The sequence below is a fragment of the Oryctolagus cuniculus genome, chromosome 1 (genome assembly GCF_051225735.1).
Source record: "Oryctolagus cuniculus isolate XC-2025 breed Fujian yellow rabbit chromosome 1, ASM5122573v1, whole genome shotgun sequence".
Classification (NCBI taxonomy): Eukaryota; Metazoa; Chordata; class Mammalia; order Lagomorpha; family Leporidae; genus Oryctolagus; species Oryctolagus cuniculus.
Genome location: NC_142867.1, coordinates 34,100,339 through 34,122,859, shown reverse-complemented (window position 1 = coordinate 34,122,859; position 22,521 = coordinate 34,100,339). Strand labels below are relative to the sequence as shown.

General features: G+C 48.0%; 1 long non-coding RNA gene across 1 annotated transcript in view; it reads left to right on the top strand.

Annotated features, from left to right (window-relative positions):
- LOC138849270 (uncharacterized) overlaps positions 1-22,087 on the top strand; it is a 77,722-nt gene extending 55,635 nt beyond the window's left edge. The window contains exons 2-3 of the long non-coding RNA XR_011387855.2: positions 13,763-13,930; positions 21,496-22,087. This is a non-coding gene — a long non-coding RNA (uncharacterized LOC138849270). The remainder of the gene's footprint in view (positions 1-13,762; positions 13,931-21,495) is intronic.
- The last annotated feature ends 434 nt before the right edge of the window (positions 22,088-22,521 follow it).

Genomic DNA, 22,521 nt, shown 5'->3' with positions numbered 1-22,521 from the left:
TTGGCTCTCTACAGGTGATGTTCGTTTCATTTCCATTTAATTGTGTTTCCTATTTTTGCCCAATACCTGTAGTGCAGGGGCAAAACAATAACAAAGCTTTGTCATAGATAAAGGGAGAGGCCCTAATGGCTTCGTATTGCACAGGATAAAGCACAGGTTCTGGCCCAGGGGTGTGCACTGTTCCAAAAGACCACTGTGACTCCAGTGGACAGACGGCAGACAAAAATCATTGACACAAAGGAGGGGTTTGCTTCTTAACTCATGCATGTATTGATGCCCTCATTTATTCGCTCCTCACCCAAAGCTTTTGCTCAGGGTATGGTGGTAGATGCTGAGGATACACGTATCTCAAGACAGGGTCCCTCCCCTTCAGGGGACCCAGTCGTGGGGTAATATGGAGGGCAGGTGTGCCCTGAATGAAGCACCCTGCAGCTCGCTAAGGTATAACATAGTATAACATAGTTAGCGAATCTGTCTCCTCCACCAGATTTGAACGCCTTGATGTAGGAGCGGTTACAAACACCTGCTATGTAGTTCAGCCATTTACGCATTCATGCACTTACGCACATGTTCACACACTTTTGCACTGCCACACAGTGGTTGGACATACAGATAGTGTACAGCAAGGTTATTTCTTTGGGCTGAAGGGGGCAGAGAAGAGAGTGCCTGGAAGTCTTCCTAGAGACTCGAACAGAGACTTGAGAGTTGAGAAAGTTCCCCCGTGTGGGAAGCTTCCGGGGAGAGAGAATAGCATATGAAAAAATGACGGCCGTGTGACCCTGTCTGGTGCCTTTGAGGAGCTGCCAGTAATTTGTGGTGGTTGGGGGTATGGAGTGGGTGTGGGAGGGAGGTACAGAGCCGGGGAAGGATAAGACAAGAGGTGTGCGAGGAACGCAGATCCTGGTGGTCTTCTTTGTCACACTAAGGAACTGGGACTTAAATAAAAAGTTAGGAGGAGAGAGAATCAAAGGATAGAGTGAGGGGTGTAGGAGTCCATAGAGGACGGAGCATAAGAAAGCCTTCTCCCTTTCTACTTCCCCTTTCCTCTCCTCTCCTCTTCCTCTTGGTTTAATGAGCTCCCTCCCTTTCTGAAAAGGAGTGTAAGGGTAGGAAACCATCATCTTTAAGCACCTGCTGTATGACAGGCTCTGTGGTGAGGGCTTTGCCACCTTTAGTCCTACTTTGGTACAATTCACCAGCCCCATTTTCCAGGTGTGGAAACTGAGACTCCGAGCGGTTAAGTGACTTGCCCACATAGTTAGTGGCACAGCTGAGGTTTGGACTGAAGGGCATCCAACTCCAAAGACAGCACTCTTTTTGCTGGGCCAGAGAGAACGACGGAAGGCGGAATCACAGGTCTATCTTTTGGAAGGGCTTTCATGTACTTAGGCTTATTTGGTTCTTACCATGACGTTGAGTGGTAAACTGGGAAAGATATCATTACTGTTTTTTTTTTCTGGGGTGCGGGGAGGAAAATTGTGTTTGCAGAATGTCAGGATTAGATGCTTCCAAAGCACAAAAAAACATGACCCCACCGAAAACTACTCATGGAAACAAAAATGAGGCATGAGATGCTTCTCCAGTGCCAAGTGCAGCCGTGGCTGTGCGACATGCACGCGCGAGGACATGTAGAGGTTTGCCGCTGGAGTGGAGGGAGAGGCTTGCCCAAGGGGCTGAGCCAGTCCCTTCCTCCGCCTTCTGCCTGCTTCCTCTGTCACCTTCAGGGCCCCTCTCGAGGGGACATCTGTGGATTCTCCACGGAATCCCTCATTTAGCTCCCAAGACCCAACACAAGCCTGGGTGCAGAGTGTTGGTGCAATTTTGACAAGATGCTCACAGAGGTTTAGTGACTAGTTTTAATTAGGCCATCTTTGTTTACGTTTGATGTTTATCAGCTAATTGGCATGGCAAGGTGTGAGTCACACAGCTTTCCCCTGGCATGGAATCAGTTTGTCAGAGAAAAAGCCAGGAGAACAAATGATCCCAATTATGCGAGAACCCACCGGGCTAATTATCATCTCGCTAAGGACGGAACCTCCCCCTCCTGCTGCTCCTGCTCCTGCTGCAGCCTTACCAAGTGCCCTGGGATCCCCATCACTTCCTCTTCCAGCCCCAGAAACCAGGACCTGGGCCCCCAGCTGGCCGCCTGGAGATTTATCCTCTGGAACTCAAATCCGGCTTAGCCCTTTGGCTCAGTCCCACCAGGACAGCATCTCCTCTTTCCTCCCAAATCATTCTCCCCTTTAGCCTCTGCCACCAATCAGAGCTCACACATGTTGTACTCTCCTTGTGTGCCAGGCACCCGTGGAAGCACCTTGCGAAGATTTCCCTCAGTAACATAATCGATCAGGCCTCATTATTGATGATCTCCACTTTACAAAAGAAAGTTGAGTTGTGCAGAGGTTAAATAACTGTTCAAGGGCAAACGCCAGCCCTGGGATTTGAAGGTACATGATCAATCACCACAGCACCTGTTCTTGACTGGCAAATGATTCTTAGAGGCCCAGAGAGCCCGCAAATCAACCAATCAGGAATCTTCAGGCAGATTTCTGGGGCCACCGTCCCTCTAACTAGGTAGGCACAATCGCCTTCTAGAACAGTGCTGCCCAGAACTTTCGGCAACGGGGAAATTGCTCTACTGCTCCTGTTTCATGCAATGGCCACGAGCTCTATGTGGCTGTTGGGCATATGAAACTGGCTGAATTTTCATTTTGTTTCATTTTAACTGGAAGCGCCGCCCGCGGCGAGTGGCTATCTCGTTGGACAGCACAGCTCTCGCTGCTTAACTCTTATTCCTCAAACAGCGAGCGCCTCATCACCCCTGCGTTTCTGTCTCTTCCTGCCCCTCCTCCTGCTGCAGCTTCCTGGCCTCCCGTGGGCTTGCTTGGTGCAGCGCGGGTCTCCTCATTCTCTGCATTCTCCCCCTGCCTGTTCTGTAAACCCCCTCGGGCGGGGCGGGCGGGGCGGGCCAGGGGCTCGTGTGCAGGAATGCGGTTCAGCTGCCCTTGAGTTGAATGATGATGGTGGACCTTTGGAATGTCCACAAAGCCCGCACTCTCGGCCTCCCCTGTCTCTCTCCTTCGCTGGGGTAACAGATGGCCCCGGCCTTCACCAGCCGGGCCCGGGCACATTGTCACTCCCAGCTGAAAGTGAAATATTCAGTGGCATTTAAATTAAATAGACTCTAATGCTTCAGTAATATTAATTACGTTTTCATTCATCCCTGGCCTAATAAATCAATGCGTAAAGAGGGGATGCTCGGGAGGCTGGCAGCCGAGTGGGGCCACTGGGCCTTTGTGTGAGCCCGCACACAATGCTCCCATTCTTACTGGGCCCGGCTTGCTCCTGCAAACATCTGTGCTCAGTCCCTGTTGAGGAGGAGCCAAAGTGGTAACACTTAAGCTCTGCTCGTCCAATTTGTCCCTGCACCAGGGCCGGAGTCAACGGGAAATGCAAAGGCCACGCTGAAAACCGCAGCCAGGGCTGCTGTGTGTGTGGGTGGGGGGTGGGGGGTGTTTGGAAGTGGGGGGTTTGCAAAATTTCTGGAGCAGAGAGTTAGGGAATAGATGGAGAGTCTATCTGTGTTGGAACGAGTCTTCTAGCTGCGAGAATGTGTCAACTCAGCCTTAACAGATGACAGGAAGGGGAGAAGGAAGGAAGGAAGAGTGGGTGGAAGGAAGGAGGGATGGAAGGAAGGGAAGAGGAGAAATCGTAGTAGCTTCTACGGAATGAGTGCTCACTGTGTCCCAGGAACCACATTTCTATGGTCATGCTCTTAATTATTGCTTACAACAATCTGTTTCATGAAATAGAAGTTATGGGCCCATTTCACAGATGAGGGTGTTATTTGTAGTTCGGAGCAATTAAGCGACTTGCCTAGGGTTCCAGCCCATCTGGACACATTCAGGTTCTCACCTTCACGTTCTCCTCACCTCAGAAGAAAACACAGAAGACAGAGAAGAAAGGAAGGGTCTTTCTTTCAGTGATGGTTTGGGTAGAGGGCAAGAGGCCAATGTTTGAGAAGTTTCCACCATTCCTCTGGGTTCCTGAGGGGTTTAGCCTTTGGGGAGGTCCAGCCCAGCCAGCAGTGCCCCCAGCCCACTCTGGGGCTATACATATGTAAAAGAAGCCAATAAAACAGAGGGGAGAGCCTGTCCTAAATCTTCAGGAGACAAAACCTCCCACTTGTGACGCTTCAAAGCTGCCCAGAGCTACCAGTTTACCCCCAGAAGTCCCGACTCAATGCCTCTGATTGGAAAATAAATAGCCTTGCACATAAAAACCGCAGGCCAATTGTTAGCCCGGGAATGGGAAAGTGCTGTGGGCTCCACCGTGAGGCATCCTGAGTCTTTCTCCTCCAGGGAGGCAGAAGCGTCTTTGGGCCTTGGTGGAAACAGGACAGTCAAGAACGGCCCCTTAAAAAGATTTTTGAAAACCATCAACGTTAAATTCTCTTTCTATGGTAGAAAGACCAGAAAATAAACAGAAGGAAGGGAAAACAGCCCCCGAACCTTTCATCCAGTATTGACAGTGTTTGCCCTTGCAGAGAGCTCTCTCTACCACTACTCAGCAAAAATGGGGCCAAAAGATGCGAATTGCTTTAACTTGTTTCTCCCCCATTTAATATGCCCCCAAATGTTTCTGTTACATTCAAATGTGCGTCCAACATAGTATTTGGAATGATTAGTTTTGCAACTTACATGATTTGTTTATTTAATTGATTCCCCGGTTCCTGGACATTTGGATTGTTTCTATCCTCTTTTCTCTTATCCCAGTGCCATAGTGAATCTCCTTGTGACTAAATTGTGGGGTGCACACATTCCTGGATAGTCTCTTTGAACGAAATCCTTAAAGGCAAATTCCCAAGTCAAAGGGAGCATGCATGCATAGTCTGAGAGCAGAAATCCTGAGTGCTTGCTATTATTTTTTCAAAACTTTTTATTTTCATTTGAGAGAGAGATGGGGCCGGTGCTATGGTGTAGTGGGTTAAACTGCCAGCTGCAGTGCCGGCATCCCATATGGGTGGCAGTTTGATTCCTGGTTGCTCCATTTCCAATCCAGCTCCTTGCTAATGTGCCTGGGAAAGCAGTGAAAGATGGCCTAAGTGCTTGGGTCCCTGCACCCATGTGAGAGACCCATATAAAGCTCTGGCTTATCGTTTTAGCCTAGCCCAGCCATGGCCATTGCAGCCATTTAGGGAGTGAACCAGCAGGTTGAAGCTCTCTATCTCTGTCATTCTCTCTATATAACTGTACCTTTCAAATAAAATAAATAAATCTTAAAAAAAGAGAGCGAGAGAGAGAGAGAGAAAGAGAGAGAGAGAGAGAAGGGAGAGGGAGAGGGAGGGAGAGCGAGAGAGCGAGAGAATCTTAATGCCCACCATAGCCAGGGCTAGGCCAGGCTGAAGCCAGAAGCCAAGAACTCCATCTGGCCTCCCACAAAGGCAAGAATGCAAGTACTTGGGCCTTGATCTGCTCCCCTTCCCCTTTCAGGCACAGTAGCAGGAAGCTGGATTGGAAGTAGAAGTGGTACTTGATCTCAGGCACTCTTATATGGAGGGCAGCCATCTCATGGGGTGACTTAACCTGCTGTGCCACAATGCTCACCCTCTCATCTCATTAGGATTTCAGAAAACTGATTTGGAAAGCCCCAGTTGCTTACAGATTTTCACCTTCCATCACCTAAGCCCAATGCCTGATGCTGGTTTGATTGGACAAGCCCGAAGAGGGAAACTTATGGTCATCTTGGTGGTGTGTAATGGTTCAGAGTTTGCAGCTTCAGGGTAAGCGTAGTAGTAGGGCTTATAGATCCCAAGAGCTACCCTGTTAGTGCCCCACAGAAGGCAAGTGAGGAGAGTACCCAGTATGTGGTCTCTAGGGTTAACCTACAGTCAACAGCAGCTCCACTTCTGACTGCCTGTGTGACCTCAGGGAAAGCATTCAACCTCCCTAGATCATAGTTTCCTCATCCGCTATCTGGTAGGTGAAACATGAAACTTATCTCAGCGAATATGAAACGTGTATTAGACACTTAGCACAGTGACATGGTAAATGTTCATTAGCTACTATACAAGGGAGCTTTGGAAAGTTCACATTATCTTTTTTTTTTTTTAAGAATTATTTTATTTATTTGAAAGGCAGAATTATGAAGCAAAAGATATCTTCCATCTTCTGGTCCACTCCCCAAATGGCTGTAATGGCTGGGGCTGGGCCAGGCCAAAAGCAGGAGCCTGGAATTCCATGTGGATCTCCTGCATGGGTGCAGGGGCTGAAGCACTTGGGCCATCTTCTGCTGCCTTCCCAGGAGCATTAGCAGGGAAGCTGGATCAGAAGCGGAGCAGCCTGGACTCAAACTGACATTCACATGGGATGCCAGGGTTGCAGGTGACAACAGCCCCCACCTTATCTTTAAAGCCCATTTTTGCACAAACTTTCTGAAGCCCCTTGTTCTGTTATTCTGTTGATCCACTAATGTGCTGATCAACCAACCCCTTATTAGTTTTCAAGTCTTGAATTTTTCTTGGAAGCAGCAAGAGAGACCAGGAACTGCGCCTTGTTTAAATCTGCATGCATCCCACAGAGAGTCATTTCATTAACTTTACTATCAGTTGAGATTGTGCCACAAGGCCAGCACTGTGGTGTGCACTGTGGGAAGCTGAGATGAATGTGCCCTAGGGAGCTCATTGGCTAGCGGGGAAGCTGGACACGTGTATCAGTAACTCAGATCCAAGGCAGTGAGTTGCCAACAGTGTAATGAGGTGCAAATAGCGTGTGTGGATGAGGTATCTCTGGCAGTACCCTACGCAAGGAGGACTTGAAGTGGAACTCAAGGAGGTGCTGTAACTTATCACAGTTACTAAGTGGTGTGGAGCTGGGGTTGGACTACAGGTCTGTCTGATAAAAATATCCTGCTTGTTTCCTCCAAGCCTAAAGCAACTACAAGGTCAGAGTGTCACCTTACGGCAGACTAGGACGGTGCACTAGAACTTGCTCCAGTGGCAGATACGTTCTATGTCTGTAGTGTTCAATATGGTGCCCTCTACCTGCGCATGGTAACTGGGTGCCTGCAAAGTGGTTAGCGTGAATGAAGAATTCGGTTTCAAATTTTATTTAAATGTGGTTGTTTAGTGGATACTGTATGGGTTAGTCTACATCTAGGTAGAGGAAAATGATTTAAAGAGAAAGGCTAATGTTGAAGTTCAATGTTTTCAATGACTGGGAAAGTGAAAGGTTTTTAAAAATAAAAAACGAAAAGAAAGGCGCTCTAATTTGAAAGGAACTGTTAATAATGCTTAAGTTTTCATGGAGCCAAATATGTTTCCACTCTTGGAGCAGCGCATGCATTTGGTTGGTGTGCTCTGACCATGCCATCTTTGTGGCTCTTTGTCAAACAGTTTGGGGCCAAGCCAAAGCCCATGGGGAGGGCTCCCTTTGGCAAACGCATTCGTCCTTCTTCTCTGTTTTGTATTTGGCATTAAACCGAGTAACTGTCTCATGCTGAAACCACCACACGTATCTAATTCTCATTTTGTTCTCTGTCAGATTCAGGCAGAGAGCTGATAGAATAGCTGACACTTGCAGGTCAGAGAAAACTTCCTATCTGTACTTCTCAATGGTTGGAGCTGTACAAAGACACACTGGGCAGCCTGGTTGGGGTGGGGGGGAGGGTGAGACTCCCATTAGAAGTGTTCAAGCATGAGCTGAACAACATGGGTGTGTTCATGTCACACAGGAGAGGAGCAGTGGTTGGAATAAAACACCCTTTATGTTCTTTCTTTCAGAATCTTTGTAGAGCAGGCATGTTTGTTCTGTAAAAATCCTCACCTAATCACTCCTCTCGGTCAAGGTTAGACTGGAAACTCCCCAAGGTCAGGGCTATGTTGTATTCACTCCCTGTGTTATTGGGCTAGGTGTGATCCCTGGTACATGGAATGTATTTGTAAATGCTGGTTATTGCAGTCAAGAGGTCGCTTAGATCCTGATGTCTTAAATATGAGGCAGTCTTCGTTTGTTTTGAGGAGAGTAGATGTACTAAGTCAATTCAGTGGGCATTTGGGTATGATCTCTGTAAGGATCAGGTCATCAAGTGCCCCTTGTGTGCCCAAGTTTGTTAGATGAGCCATGTCTGTTACGACTGGGTACTGGGCTAGGAGCATTTGCATATACTTTGTTGTGTAATGCCCCAAACAATGTCCCCATATTATAGAAAAGAAAGAAAAGAATCCAACATCACATGCATAGTAAGTGGTTGGGGCAGCCGCGAGCAGCCTGCAGTCTGAGCCCGATTCTCATTCACGGATTAACATTTACCTGGGAGGGATCACTGTTCTCGGGAGAGGAGACTGAAGCGACATCCTGGCCGAGCTTCCGAACATCTCGACCTTGGAGAGGCGCTGTCTCCCTCTACTGCAGAAGCCCCTGCATCCTCGGGAACCAGAATGAGCTCAAACCAGAGCAGATAATAACGCCTCCTCACCTCATCTCATCTCACTCACCCCTACTCCCAATTCTTTAACCTTCTCACCCACAAGTGGGAACCCAGAAGTCTGGTTCCTGTAGCATTTGAAGGACCTGCTTCAAATGAAGTAATAAGACGGTTTTCCTCAGCTCCCTTCCACGCACCACTTTTCAAAGCCTGTTTAAGCTGTGTTGGCCACAACCGTTCTGTTGCAATTGCAGAAACCCAGTTCAGAGTGGATTAATTACAAACATGGCTCCTGGTGCCGCAGAAGGAGTTCAGGTGGGGCTGGTTACAGGCGCTCGAACGACACCGTTAGAAATGTCTGCCCTGGGTCTTCCAGGCCTTCTCTCCTGGGTCTTGGCTCCATTATCAGCCATGGCCCCAAACAGCCCCAGATTTACTTAAGCAGTGCACTTTACCCTCAACAGTTCTAGCACCAAAAAATGTGGCACACAAAGTAAATAAGGTTGAAATGATGAGCTGCCCATCTTGTGCTGGAAGTTTCTGCTGGGTTTGACAGATGTCGAGCGCTGCTGTTTCCTTTGAAATTTTAAAACACCCTCAGGCATCCCCGAGGGCTCTGCGTAGCACCCCTGGTGCCTTGTCCTGCAGCTGCTGGGTCGCCCCCCCCACACCTCACCCTACCTGCACCTTCTCTCCTACTTGCAAGTTCTGGCCTCAGCCCTTGGTGTATTGTGGAGTACTGTTGTGAAACCCATCCCCACTGTTTATCAGCCACGGTGACGGAGTCTATAAACTCCAGTTGCCTCACTGGTGATCATAGTATCCACCTCCCAGGGCCATGGTGAGGATTAAACATGATGTTACATTTAATGTACTGAGAAGAATGCCTGGGACACAATGACTATTCATAGTTGCAGCTTTCTTGTCTTTTTTCTCATTATTGTTAATTCTGTTAATACTTGGAGCAGGTATATTACTTAGTACTAAGCTGATCTGGGTCAGACAGAAAGCCTCAAGTAAGTGTCTCCAATACAACATTTATTTTTCTCTTACGTAAAAGTACAGGAAAGTAGTCCAGGGGTGATGTCACCTTGTGTCATGGGTGCAGGCTTTTGTTTTCTTATTTAGGTACTCTGCATTGCTCTGTTTCCAAGGGTACTTCATGACCCAAGAGGGCTGCTCTAGCTCCAGCTCTCATGTCCCATTCCAGGTAGAAGGAAGAACAAAAAGGGAGAACCGGTTCATGCTCCCTTTCTTCCTGGAAGGTGCATGCCCCAGTCCCATACAACTCGCAATGCAAGAACCTAAATTACATCTAGCTGCACGGGAAATGGAGGAACGTGGTGTTATTCTGGGTGGCCATCGTGCCTGGCTAAAAATCCTGTTACTATGGGGGCAGGGTGGGCTTTGCCCCAGCAGGGCCGTGGGAAAGTACCTTCAAAGCTGTGCTCACCGTGGATGATGGCGCTAAGAGAAAACTGGGCTTCTGCTCCAAGGGAAGTGCTGTGCATCTTCCGCCACCTGAGCGATACGACAATTGACGGCAGACCTTGTAAGGAAGCTGAAAGTTAAAAGCCAGCTCTGATGCTCTCTTCCCTGAGCCAAGGAGCTTAGCTCAGTCTTTTCCCTCTGACTGCCAGCCAGGCCAGGGAGAGGCAGAGCACTGGCCCCAGGCAAACTTGGTTTGAGGCCAAATTCCAGGACTCTTGGGGCTGACTGGCAGCCACTCTGTCTGAGCAACCTGGGGGATCCTGAGAAAAGAATGAACATGAGAATCCCAGAACAGAATCAGCAGTGATGATGCTCCCGCAGCCCGGGGCTGGCTGGGAGGCCACACAGTGGGGAGGATGAGGTCATGGTGACAAATGAGAGAAGGGGGAGGGCTCTAGGGCCCGGTGAATCTGCCCCCAAGCCAGAGCCGGGAGCCCAGAGCAAAGCTAGCATCCTCAGCGTGGTCGCAGGCACTGCATAGTGTTCCTGGACTCCAATGTATCCAGCTATAAGATGGGTACTAAAGCAGTGGCTGCAGCTGGGCGTAGGAATGTCCAGAAAATGAACAGAGCTCTTAAAGAAAAAGGAGCATGCTTGCCAGGGGTGTGGGTGAAGGGAGGGAGAAATAGGTAAATCATGGGGGACTTCCACGCAGGGAAATGATTCTGCATGGCACTGTAATGATGGATACATGTCATTAAACACCGCCAAAGCCCATAGAAAGCACAATACCAAGAGTGAACCCTAATGTAATCTATGGACTCTGGTTGACAATGATGTAGCAATGCAGGTTCATTGTACCACTGTATGCAGGATGCTGATGGTGGGAGAGGAAATGTGTGCATTGGGGTTGGGGTTTGAGGAATGAGAGCATGTGGGAACTCTGTACTTTTTGCTTGATTTTGCTGTGTAGCTAAAACTGCTCTACAAAATAGGCTACTAATTACAAAGCAAGGGAAAAAGAAAGAGTAAAAAAAGGTGACCTTGGCAGTAATATTGCCTCCTTGAGGCTGAGTGGAGAGTGACTGAACAGCTGTTGAAAAGAAATCAACCATGCCTATTTATCACATGGTCCAAAAGGCAACCACAGGGCTATAAAGACAAAGTAATCAGATACTGGGTAACTGGTGATTATTTATCAAGGTAACTGCAATGAAGGAGATTAGGGAGACCCCACAGTGTCGTGTAGCAAAACTGCTCCCTCCCATCTTGGTGTTGAGTGGCCCATTTGATGGAGATATAATTTAATTTGGAACTTGGAGGCAGGAAGTAGATTTAAAAATGGTGTAGCATTCTGTTTCCCTTTTAGGTGTGATTTTAGGTCATGCCATGATCATTGCCTCTCAGTAGAGTTTACCTTTTGATGATCAATAACGTTCTTATACAGCATGTAGGGTTTTTTTCTCTTCGGAGAAAATCAGGATTTTGCCTTGTCCCAAAGACAATGCAGCAAGAAGCCCTGAGTCTACTGTTACTGTGGATAAAATATTTGCAATGAGTGTACAAAAGGGCTGCCCAACAGAACTGTCTGTGATGATGGAAATGTTCTGGTTTGCACTGTCCAATGTGGTAGCATGTAGCTATTGAACACTTGAAATGTGCAAAAGAGGAACTGAATTTTATTTTATTAATTTATTTTTAAATTATTATTTCTTTGAAAGGGAGAGAGAGAATGATTTCCCCTCCAATGGCTCAAATGTCCACAACATCTCGGGCTCGGCTAGACTGAAGCCAGGAGCCCAGAACTCAATCCTGGGATCACCCTTATGGGTAGCAGGAACCCAGGTACTTGAGCCATCATGGCTGCCTCCCAGGATATGTATTAGTAGAACGCTGGATTCAGAAACGAAACTGGGACTCCAACCCAAGTACTCATATGCAGGCATCCAAGCAGTGTCTTAACCTCTATGCCAAATCCCATCATTAAATTTTATTTTGATAAATTTAAACTACAAATCTAAATAGCCACACGTGACTGCAGCAGTACATCTTGTGTGTATTTTTGTTTTTATTTATTTATTTTTTATTTGACAGGTAGAGTTAGACAGTGAGAGAGACAGAGAAAAAGGTCTTCCTTCCGTTGGTTCACCCCCCAAATGGCCAATCCAGCCGGTGCTGCGCCGATCTGAAGCCAGGAGCCGGGTGCTTCCTCCTGGCCTCCCATGTGGGTGCAGGCACCTGAGCACTTGGGCCATCCTCCATTGCCCTCCCGGGCCACAGCAGAGAGCTGGACTGGAAGAGGAGCAACCGGGACTAGAACCCGGCGCCCATATGGGATGCCGGTACCGCAGGCGGAGGATTAACCAAGTGAGCCACAGCACCGGCCCTGTATTGTTGTTTTTAAAAAGAGGTCATTACTTTTTTTTAGAAGGTTTTTATTTAATGAATACAAATTTCATATATACAGCTTTTAGGAATATAGTGGTTCACCTCCCCCGTTCCCGCCCTCCCACTCCCACTCTTATCCCACTTTCTACTCCCTCTCCCATCCCATTCTTCAGTAAGTTTCATTTTTAATTGACTTTGTATACAGAGGAAGTCATAACTTTTATGGTTGTGTCATGTATAATAGTCATGGGATCAAGGCTGGTCCTGGGTTTGCCACCAAGTTGCTGTGGAGTCTGGCCTGTGACATCATCCCCTGGGCCTCAGCTTCCCCATGGTTAGGAAAGACAATGGTGGGTCCCAACTGCTTGGCGTTTTGATGGCATATCAGATCAAAGCAGAATCCATTCATCTTGGGTTGGAGCACATGTGAGCAGAAGGCTTGATTTCCTGTGGATCTGACCCTATAGCAGATGAGTTGACAGTGCCTTCTGCATTCTGCAGGTTTCAAAGGAAGTTAGGGACACTGTGGTCCAATCAGCTTGGGGTGGTCTACCTGCAGCTTAGATACATTTCTTGGCTCTGAAACTCCTCAGAGCCTTTAACACCCTAAAGTGCATTGTGACCCCCTCTGGTGGGGTGGACTCCAGCTGAGCCTTTTCTGAATGACCCCCAAATTCCTTCAGTTCAAGGAGCTTCACACAAGGACTCGTGCCGCACTGAACACACTGTGGGAGTTGCTGATCTGGAGGCAGCATGAGAATCTTGGGGAACCCAGTGTCTCCCCACCTTAAGCCTCTGCCGCCCGCTATGCTACATGTTCCGGGAAGGGGTTCTGCCGAATCCTGCTTCCCTGACACAGCTGCATCTCCCTCAGCCCTAGCTCTTCAGCTGCCCAGCGCAGCCTGCTTTGTGCTGGGGCTATGGTGATCCCCAAACTCTCTCAGCTTAAATGCATGAGCCTGTGATGTGCTCCCGCTGAAGGGTCGATGTTGACGGAGACCCTAGTGGTAGCGCGACCTCTGTGGGAGCTGGCAGCCTCTCCCAGAGGGCAGAGTTTCGCGCTGTGCTTACACAATTGGTTGTAAATTCTGCTGAGCTCTATGGGTCCATCTGGATGAAAAGGTCTGTGTAAACGCAAGATCATTATCATTATCAGCTGTCCCAGTTGGAGCCCAGTGATTCGCAAGCCCACAATCAATGGGGTCTTCCCAACAATTCCATTCTACATGGCTGGAGAAAAGGTGCAATTACATGGAGCTGCACATCCTCTGGAGAGAGCGCCCTTTGTGTCTGTTCCCAGAGTGATGGAGACAGGAATCTCCCAGGCCCCTCATCAGCCACATGGAGAGAGGTGCCCGCCAGGCTCTGCCCAGGCCAGGGACAAGAATCGGGGCAGATCTGGAACTTTGTAGACATGAGGGGACAGCATGCTGCACCTCTGCAGCTCAGGTGCTCTCAGGAGGCACTGTGGAGGCCGCAAGGATCCTCTTCCATCTTTTTCCTTTCTGATTTTGTCTAGGATCAAGAACAACCTGGATCCGGGAGATCTTTTCTCTCTGAAGTTGACTGCCCACTGCACACAGAAACTAAGGGAGGCTCCCCACCTGGGCAGCTCTGAGCTGGAGACCATGAAGCCCCACTTCATTCTTTCCGCACGAATCTCTGGCACTTGTGCTGGTGACCTTGGGTGAGTCTCTTAATCACTCTGACTTTTCTGAAATGGGGAGGGCAACCCTTAACTTCCTGAGAGAATGGGGTTGGAGATGGGACCACTTTTTTTTTTTTTTTAATTGAGGTCTTCTGACTTAGGATAGAAGGCTCTTTTATTCTAACTCAGAGACTTTTGGTACCATAGGAAGAGAAAATATAGGCACTTCATTTATTTATTTATTTTTGACAGGCAGAGTGAACAGTGAGAGAGAGACAGAAAGGTCTTCCTTTTTTGCCGTTGGTTCACCCTCCAATAGCCACCGCAGCCAGCGCATCGCGCTGATCTGAAGCCAGGAGCCAGGTGCTTCTCCTGGTCTCCCATGGGGTGCAGGGCCCAAGCACTTGGGCCATCCTCCACTGCACTCTCAGGTCACAGCAGAGAGCTGGCCTGGAAGAGGGGCAACCGGGACAGAATCTGGCGCCCCGACTGGGACTAGAACCCGGTGTGCCGGCGCCGCAGGCGGAGGATTAGCCTAGTGAGCTGTGGCACCGGCCAGGCACTTCATTTTTTAAAGCATTCTTCTCAGTTTCTAATATCCCAAATAGAAGGCTGGAAGTCACTGTTGGGACATGAAGATTCAGAGTCACTAGGCCTTAGAAAAAACCCAACTGTCAGGAAGTTCTTGAAGGCCTCCTTTTCTGCTTCCCAGGGGTCTGACCGAAGCCTCCCATCAACTCTCTGGTCTGTGTCCTCACCGGGAGGGAGGGGCTTGCCTTCCTCCCCACCCCTGCTCTGGGGTCCACATTTCTAAGGAAGCAGGAGGCTTTACCCTGTCTCTGGGTGTGCTCCACACAGTGGATGAGTCATATCCCCATCCCTGTCTCTTCCCCCTTCCCCCCACCTCCTTCCTACTGATCCAATTATCAGGGAGCTGCTAGGAGGAGAGAGATGGATGGAAATGAAACTGAATGGGGGAACAGGTGCTTCCTCTGTCAGTTTGAGAGACACCAAATCCAGGCCACTGTCACCATCCAGTCAATGCTGCTCTCAGCATGGGGGGGGGGGGGGGGAGGCATCTCAAGACAGTGGCTCCTTTGCTTGGGGATCACTTTTAACTTTTAAAAATGGCCTCTGGGGCTGGTGCTATGGTGTAGCAGGTAAAGCCACTGCCTGCAGTGCCCGAATCCCATATGGGCGCCGGTTCGAGTCCCAGCTGCTCCACTTCCAATCCAGCTCCCTCCTATGGCCTGGAAAAGCAGTAAAAGATTGCCCAAGTCCTTGGGCCCCTGCACCCACGTGGGAGACCTGGAAGAAGTTCCTGGCTCCTGGCTTTGGATTGGTGAAGCTCTGACTGTTGCGGCCAATTTGGGAATAAACCAGCGGATGGAAGACCTCTCTCTCTCTTCCTCTCCTTGTCTCTCTGTGTAACTCCAACTTTCAAAATAAGTAAATAAATATTAAAAAAAAAATGGCCTCCATGACCCTAGCAGGGGGAGACTTAGCCTTTTGGTATGAGGGGAGTGGTCATTCTAAGAGTCTTCTTGCTGCACACATTCTCCTCCTTGACCTTGAACCACATCTCTGAGGAGTAGATTGGCTTGGTGAGAGGTCCAGTCCATTGACCCCACATGGTCAGCTGGGTGGAACCATGGCTAACTAAACACTGTAGAGCCCCATGGGCCACACTTGGCCATGTCTGGATGAGCAGGATCCAGGCCTGCTTGCAGAACACCTCACGCTGAAATCTGACACCTGACACCATCCACAGTGCTTCTGCGCCAAACATCCACCAGTAGAGACAAGTATTCCCCAGAGCCTACCTCCATTCAGGGCAGTGCAAGCTGCCGTAGCCTCTCATGTATGACTGAAGATTAAGGGTGCTGTCCGACCAGCCCACACGGCCGGCTGGGAGTCTCCGGGCTCTTTTGCAGCTTTTCTATAGGAGAAGCACATGTCTTGTGGGCATTGTGAATTTACCAGTGCACAGGGCCATACTCATGAAGTCTGAGTAGTTAATAGTTTGTGAGTGTAATAATAAAAAAAATTTAAGGCTCTACCTCCTGTCATTCTTAAAAATGAGCCTGACTGATTCCCAGTTATTAGGATTTATGTCTGGGGCTGAGATGTCAGATCTTCGGCTTCAGTGACATTTGGAGTATGGAGGAGACTGTACGTAACGACCAAGGCGATCCTGAACGACATGAAGGAATGAGTCAACTGCCCCAGGTTTACTAGCACGTAGTTCATGAGCTATGCTCAGCAAACACACTCTTCGTGAGCATTACCATTTATTTGGCTGTTAAGCCTTCCAAGATTCCGCTTCTGAGCTAGACCTTAGCACAGGAAGGACCACCTTAGCTAACCTCAGCTGGCTCAGGAGAGCGCCCCCCCCCCCCCACATGCTGATTTGATTCATACCCCAGAGTACGGAGATTGCACATAAGAAGAGGAAGGTGGGGACAGGGAATTAATTATATGCCTTTAAGAAAAAGAATCATTGTATTTATTTGAAATAAATAAAGTTGAATAAGACAGATGTAGAGCCAGAGAGAGAGAGAGAGAGGTCTTTCATTCCACTGGGTTCACTCCCCAAATGACTGCAAGAGCCAGAGCTGAGCTGATCCAAATCCAGGAGTCAGCAGCTTCTTCCTGGTCTCCTGTGGGGAGCAACTGGGAGCAACTCGGACTAGACTAAGTTACTGGAATTAAGACTTATTCTATACATCTGCTCTCCCACAATATGGCGCTGAGAAGGGAGAAACAGCTTCTACACAGCTGCCTCCAGTTCCACCAATAAACTGTAGGACCTGCTCCTGATTGGAGGAGAGCAGCGTTGGAGGAGAGCAGCGTACTTGGCGTGTGGGTAGCAGAGTTGGGATTGGTGGAAGAGGACTATAAAGGAGGAGAGAGAACATGCACCAGGAACATCTAAGGGGAACATCTAAGGGGAACACCTGTGCAGCCCCCGAGAGAGCCGGCCGGTGGTGTGCCGCTCCCCTGCAAAAGTGGGGAAAGTGGCCAGGGGGAACCGCCCTTCCACGGAGGTGGAAGGGTCGGCAGCCAACCCGGGAAGAACCAGCAGCAAACCTGGGGAGGGCCGAGCAGACAAAAGAACAGCGCAGGGTCCTGTGTCGTTCCTCCACGAAGACGGGGAGCGACAGTCTCCCATGTAGGTACAGGGGCCCAAGGGCTTGGACCATATTCCACTGCTTTCCTAGGCCATAGCAGGGAGTTGGATCAGAAGCGAAGCAGCCGGGACTTGAACTGGTGCCCATATGGGATGCTGGCACTGCAGACTGGGATTTTAACCCACTGCGCCACAGCACTGGCCCCTAATGATATGCTTTAAGTCTGGAAGGCACTGAATGAAGTGCTCATAGGTTCTTCCACTTCAGTTTCACCACTGATCCCAGGAGTGGGTTTATCATCCTGGTTTCGCAGATGAGAAACCTGGGGTTTGCATGCATTAAATGCATGGAATTAACTGGAAGTGCTGCAATGAATGCTGGGGTGTCCAGCCTCTCATTCTCTGTTCCATTTTATCCTAGTGCTCACACACTAACCATGTGACTGAAGCCAGTAGTTATTTTTCTCCAAACCTCAGTATTCTGATGTTTTCGATGGAAATCACAGTCTCTGTCCCATTGTCCATCCTGGATAGCTGTGTGGACAAAATAAGATGACGTATGGCAAAGGAAGCAGAGGGGATTTTCTCGCCTCCTTTTTCAGGTTCCAGGCTGGTCCTACTACTCAACGCAGTCAAGGGGAGGAGAATGTCTCTGAGTGTGTGGCGAGAACATTATGGATGAGGTGTAACAATCTGGAGTAACAATCCAGCTTTATATCCTCCATCCTGGCACATCTCGGGGTACAGGAGTGAAAAACAGAGCTCACACCTTAAGATAAAATTCTGCCCCACTGAACTTCCAAGGTTAAGAGAAAAATAGGTCCCGACCACCTCTGCTCCAGCTTCCTCCACCGGTGGCTGAGAGCACAAGGCTGAAGGCAGCCTGGAGGAGTGCAGTGCAGGGCTGGAAGGTGCTGTGTCTTATGTGATTTTGCCATCTGGTTGGTTCGTGGCCTCCCTGAAGGGGATGAAATCGTTAAGACAGAAACATCCCTGAGCCGCAGTGGCCAGGCGCCCTGTCCAGCTGCAACATGCAGGGAGTTTCATGGACTCCATGTTTCTGTCCAGTGTGGGAATTTTTCAGATGGACTCTCCATCAGGAAAATAATCAACGAGGCAAGCAGAGGGGGAGAACGTGAAGCCGAACTGCAGGCGCACGTAGCACGGGCAGTGGCCAGGGCAGGTGCATGTTGGAGGAAGCCGAGGGCCAGGGCCTCCTGCCCTGAGAGAAGCCATTCCAAAGAGAACCGGGCAGGGCTGGTGGGAATCTTACAAAGTGTATGGGAGAGAGACAATCTCCTAAGTGTGATTTTTTTGTCAAAGCCTATGCAATTTTTTTTTGAAAATCTCTTTATTTTGAGAAAACTTAAAACATGCATTCATGAGTTCCACATCTGTGGATTCAACCAACCATGGATCAAAAATATTCAGAAAAAAAGGCATCTGTAATTACTTTTCTTCTTGTCATTATTCATTCCTTAAACAATACAGTACAACTATTTACATAGCATTTACATTATATTAGGTATTATAATTTATATAATCTAGACATTAAAGTATGCAAGAAGATGTGTGTAGGTTATATGCAAATGTTACATTATTTTATAAAAAGGAGATGGATATCCTTGGATTTTTGTATCTGCAGGGGTCCAGGAACCAATCCCCCCAGTTACCCAGGGATGACTATATTCACTGAACTCCCAAGAGCAGGTTCTTTACCAAGATTCACTAATCGTTAGCATGTTGCCACAGTGACTTTATCATTTTTCTGCAATACTTCCCCTGAACATCTGAGAGTAAGTTACAAGTTGCTACTTTACTTGTAAATATTTTAATGTGGATTTCCCAAGAACAAGGTCATTCTTTTATATAACTTCAGTGCAATTATTAAAATCAGGAAAATTAGCAGAAGTTTTGAAATCATATGGGAGTGGGCACATCTTGTTCTGTAAAGGTTCAGATAGTATTTTCAGCTTATGGACTGCAGGATCTCAGTCACAACTACTCAACCCTGCTTTTGTCATGCAAACAGCAGCCATAGACAATGCATAAATGAGTGGACACGCCTGTGTTCCAATAAATCTTTATTTACAAAAATGGGTGCAAGCCAATTGGACCTGGTGGCTGCAGTTTGCCCAACTCTAACTGCATCTGTAGTCCATACCCGGTTTTCTTTTTTAATTTTTTTGTCTTTCATGGTTGTCTTTCTTGATGAGTATGGGCAGTTATTTCATAGAATGTACCTCAGTATGATTTTCTCAGGATTAAAGTTCAGTTACGTGATTTCAGCAGGAATAGCACAGAAGTGGTGTTGTGATCTCTTGGTGTACCACAGCAGGAGGCACATGACACCAGGAGAGAGGTACCCCTATTTGGTATTGAAATGAAGGATTTCAGGGGCAGGTGTTTGGTATAGCAGTTTAAACATCATTTGGAACACCTGCATCCCATCCGGAGTACCTGGTTTGAGTCCTGGATCCTCTTATTCCAGCTTCCTGATGGTGTGCATCTTAGAAGGTGGCTGGTGGTGGCAGAAATACTTGTATTTGTCACCCAGATAGGAGACCTTGACTTGCTCCTGGCCTGGCCCTGGCTGTTGCAGGCATGTGGGGAATGAACCAGTAGAGGGAGGTTCTCTCTCTGTCGTTGTCTCTGTTTCCAAATAAATAAGTAAAAGATTTTCAAAAGGCACATCTTATTTTTAAAAGTTTTTTTTTTGGTTATAATTTTTAAAATTTATTTGAAAGGCAGAGTTACAGAGGGATAGGGAGAGAGAAATTTTTTCCACCTACTGGTTCACTCCCCAGATGGCCACAACATTTGGGGCTGGATCAGGCTGAAACCAGGAGCTAGAAACTTCCTCCAAGTCTCCCATGTGAGTGCAGGGTCCCAAGCACTTGGACCATCTTTTATTGCTTTCCCAGGCACATTAATAGAGAGCTGGATTGGGAGTGGAGCAGCCCGCTCTTGAACCAGTGCCCATATGGAATGCCAGCATCGCAGGTGGCAGCTTTTACCCACTATGCCACGCCAGCCCCTAAGAATTATTTTATTTATTTGAAAGGTAGAGTTACAGAGACAGAGAGAGGGGTGAGGGGTTGAGGAGAGAGAGAGAGAGAGGGAGAGGACGAGAGATATCTTCCATCTACTGGTTCAGTCCCCAAATGGCTGCAACAGCTAGAGTTGGGCCAGGTTAAAGCCAGGAGGCCAGAGCTTCTTCCAGGTCTCTCACATGGGTGCAGGGGCCCAGGCACTTGGGCCATCTTTTGCTGCTTTCCTTGGCACATCAGCAGACAGCTGGATTGGAAGTGGAGCAGCCAGGACTCAAATCAGCATCCATGTGGGATGCCGGTACTGCAGGCAGCAGCTTAACTCACTATGCAACAATGCAGGTCCCAAAAGTAAGGGATTTGAGCAGTTTCAAAACAGAGCAAGAAATAGTTCTGTAGACAATAGCAAGGGCCATGACACAAAGAAACAACATCTGTAGGGGAGACGTGGGCGAGGAGAAGGGACATGCCAACCTGACAATAGTGAAAAATAGGTATCAATAAAAATAGTTCTTGGTAATAATAACAAGATAGCATTTATCGAACGCTTTACGTGTCAGGAATTGTGCAAGGTATTTTAGCATACATTGTCTTTTTTAACCCTCTACTATGCTGTGAGGCATGGTCTGTTATTAATCCAGTCTGTAAATGGAAGCATCGAGCTGTAGAGAATGTGGGAAATTAGAACATTGCCATTCTTCTCTCCTTCCTATATCCAGTGCCTTTGTCGTGTAACCTCTCAGTGCTTTCTACAAAAGGAGCAGAGAGCTGCAGGGGAGGAAAAGTACCTTTCCCTCACCCATTGCCAGGTGCATCGCTGTGGCTCCTGTAACAAAAGGAGAGATTCACAACAAAGATGTGTTGAATGTTAGTTTAACATGACATGAGAGACTTCCAAAGGAAAGCGAGACCCAAGCAGATGCTACATTAGTGTACTCTTAGGCTAATTTTCATGAAGAGTGGACAGTGGTGGGGAAATATCATTGGACACAAGGATTGTGAATGAACTGGGGGAGAGTTTACCAAGGCCTCCTTTTTTGTTCAGATTCTTCTCTGCAGTGCTGTCTTCGGGAATAAAGATGCGCCTTCCTCCAGAGTGCATGGAGAGCACCTCTCCCAGGAGGGTTTTACAGCCAGCCTCCAGGAGAAGTCGGGGAGCCCTCTAGGACTCATGGCCTAGCAGGGAGAAGGGTGGCAGAGCAGAGGACAGGTGAGGGTGACCTTCCTGCTGCTGCTGTGCAGATGTCAAGGTGCTATACTTTGGGGTCACATGTCTTGAGTCCCATCAGTACATTCCCTTATCCCTTGATACTGAGTTTGGCCGTGTGACTTCATTTGACTGATAGAATGAGGCAAAAGTGACCTTGTTCCACTTTGGGCTTAGATCTAAGAGGCTTTGAATGTTTTTCCTTGCTCTCTTGCAGGAGAAGACTGTATATGAGTTAACTCTCTGATCTCAAGGAAAAGATGAGACATACGGGCACAGATATCAGCACCAAGCTCATCTCATTTCGGTCAATTTCCAAGTTGACCTACAGACCTGTGAGAACTAAAAACAAAATTGTGATTTATTATGTAGCAATAGTTAACTGATACACAGGACTTAAGTTGATCACAGTTACTCACCTACTAAGTTGTACAGTCATATTTAAAAAATTATATGGGACTGGTGCTGTGATGCAGTGGGTTAAAGCCCTGTCCTGTAGTGCCAGAATCCCATATGGGCACTGGTTCGAGTCCGCGGCTGCTCCACTTCTGATCCAGCTCTCTGCTATGGCCTGGGAGAGCAGTAGAAGATGGCCCAAGTCCTTGGGCTCCTGCACCCGTGTGGGAGACCCAGAAGAAGCTCCTGGCTCTTGGCTTCAGATTGGTGTAGCTCCGGCCATTGTGGCCTGTTGGGGAGTGAACCAGCAGATGGAAGACCTATCTCTTGCTCTCTCTTGCTTTACCTCTCTCTGTAACTCTGTGTTTCAAATAAATAAAATAAATCTTTAAAAAATTCTAGAATCTTCCATTTTAACTGTTATGTTGGAGTATATGCTAGGCATATAGTATATGCAGTATATGCTAGGCATGAAAGAAAGTGCCTTTATCCATCATCTCACTGAATCTTTACAACAACCCCCGGAGGGAAGTTGTATTATTATCATTATTTCTTGTTAGAGATGCAGTGGCTAAGAGCTGAGTAAGCTAGTTAGGGGTGTTATCAGGACCCTGTTATTACCTATGACCTCATGTAGCCCTATGGGCTCTTCCCCAAATTTCTGTATGTTCCTTGGGCCATCATTTGTGTTCACTGAAACCAGGCTGTACATCTAATTGTGACCCCCTAGCTCCAGTTGCTCCATGAATTATAGCTCTCTCTACTTTCAGGGCTTTCTAGTCCAAGGAATGAATTCTTGCTTGGATTCTCACTGTCTTATTTTGTTCTTTCCATTCAAGTATTGTGG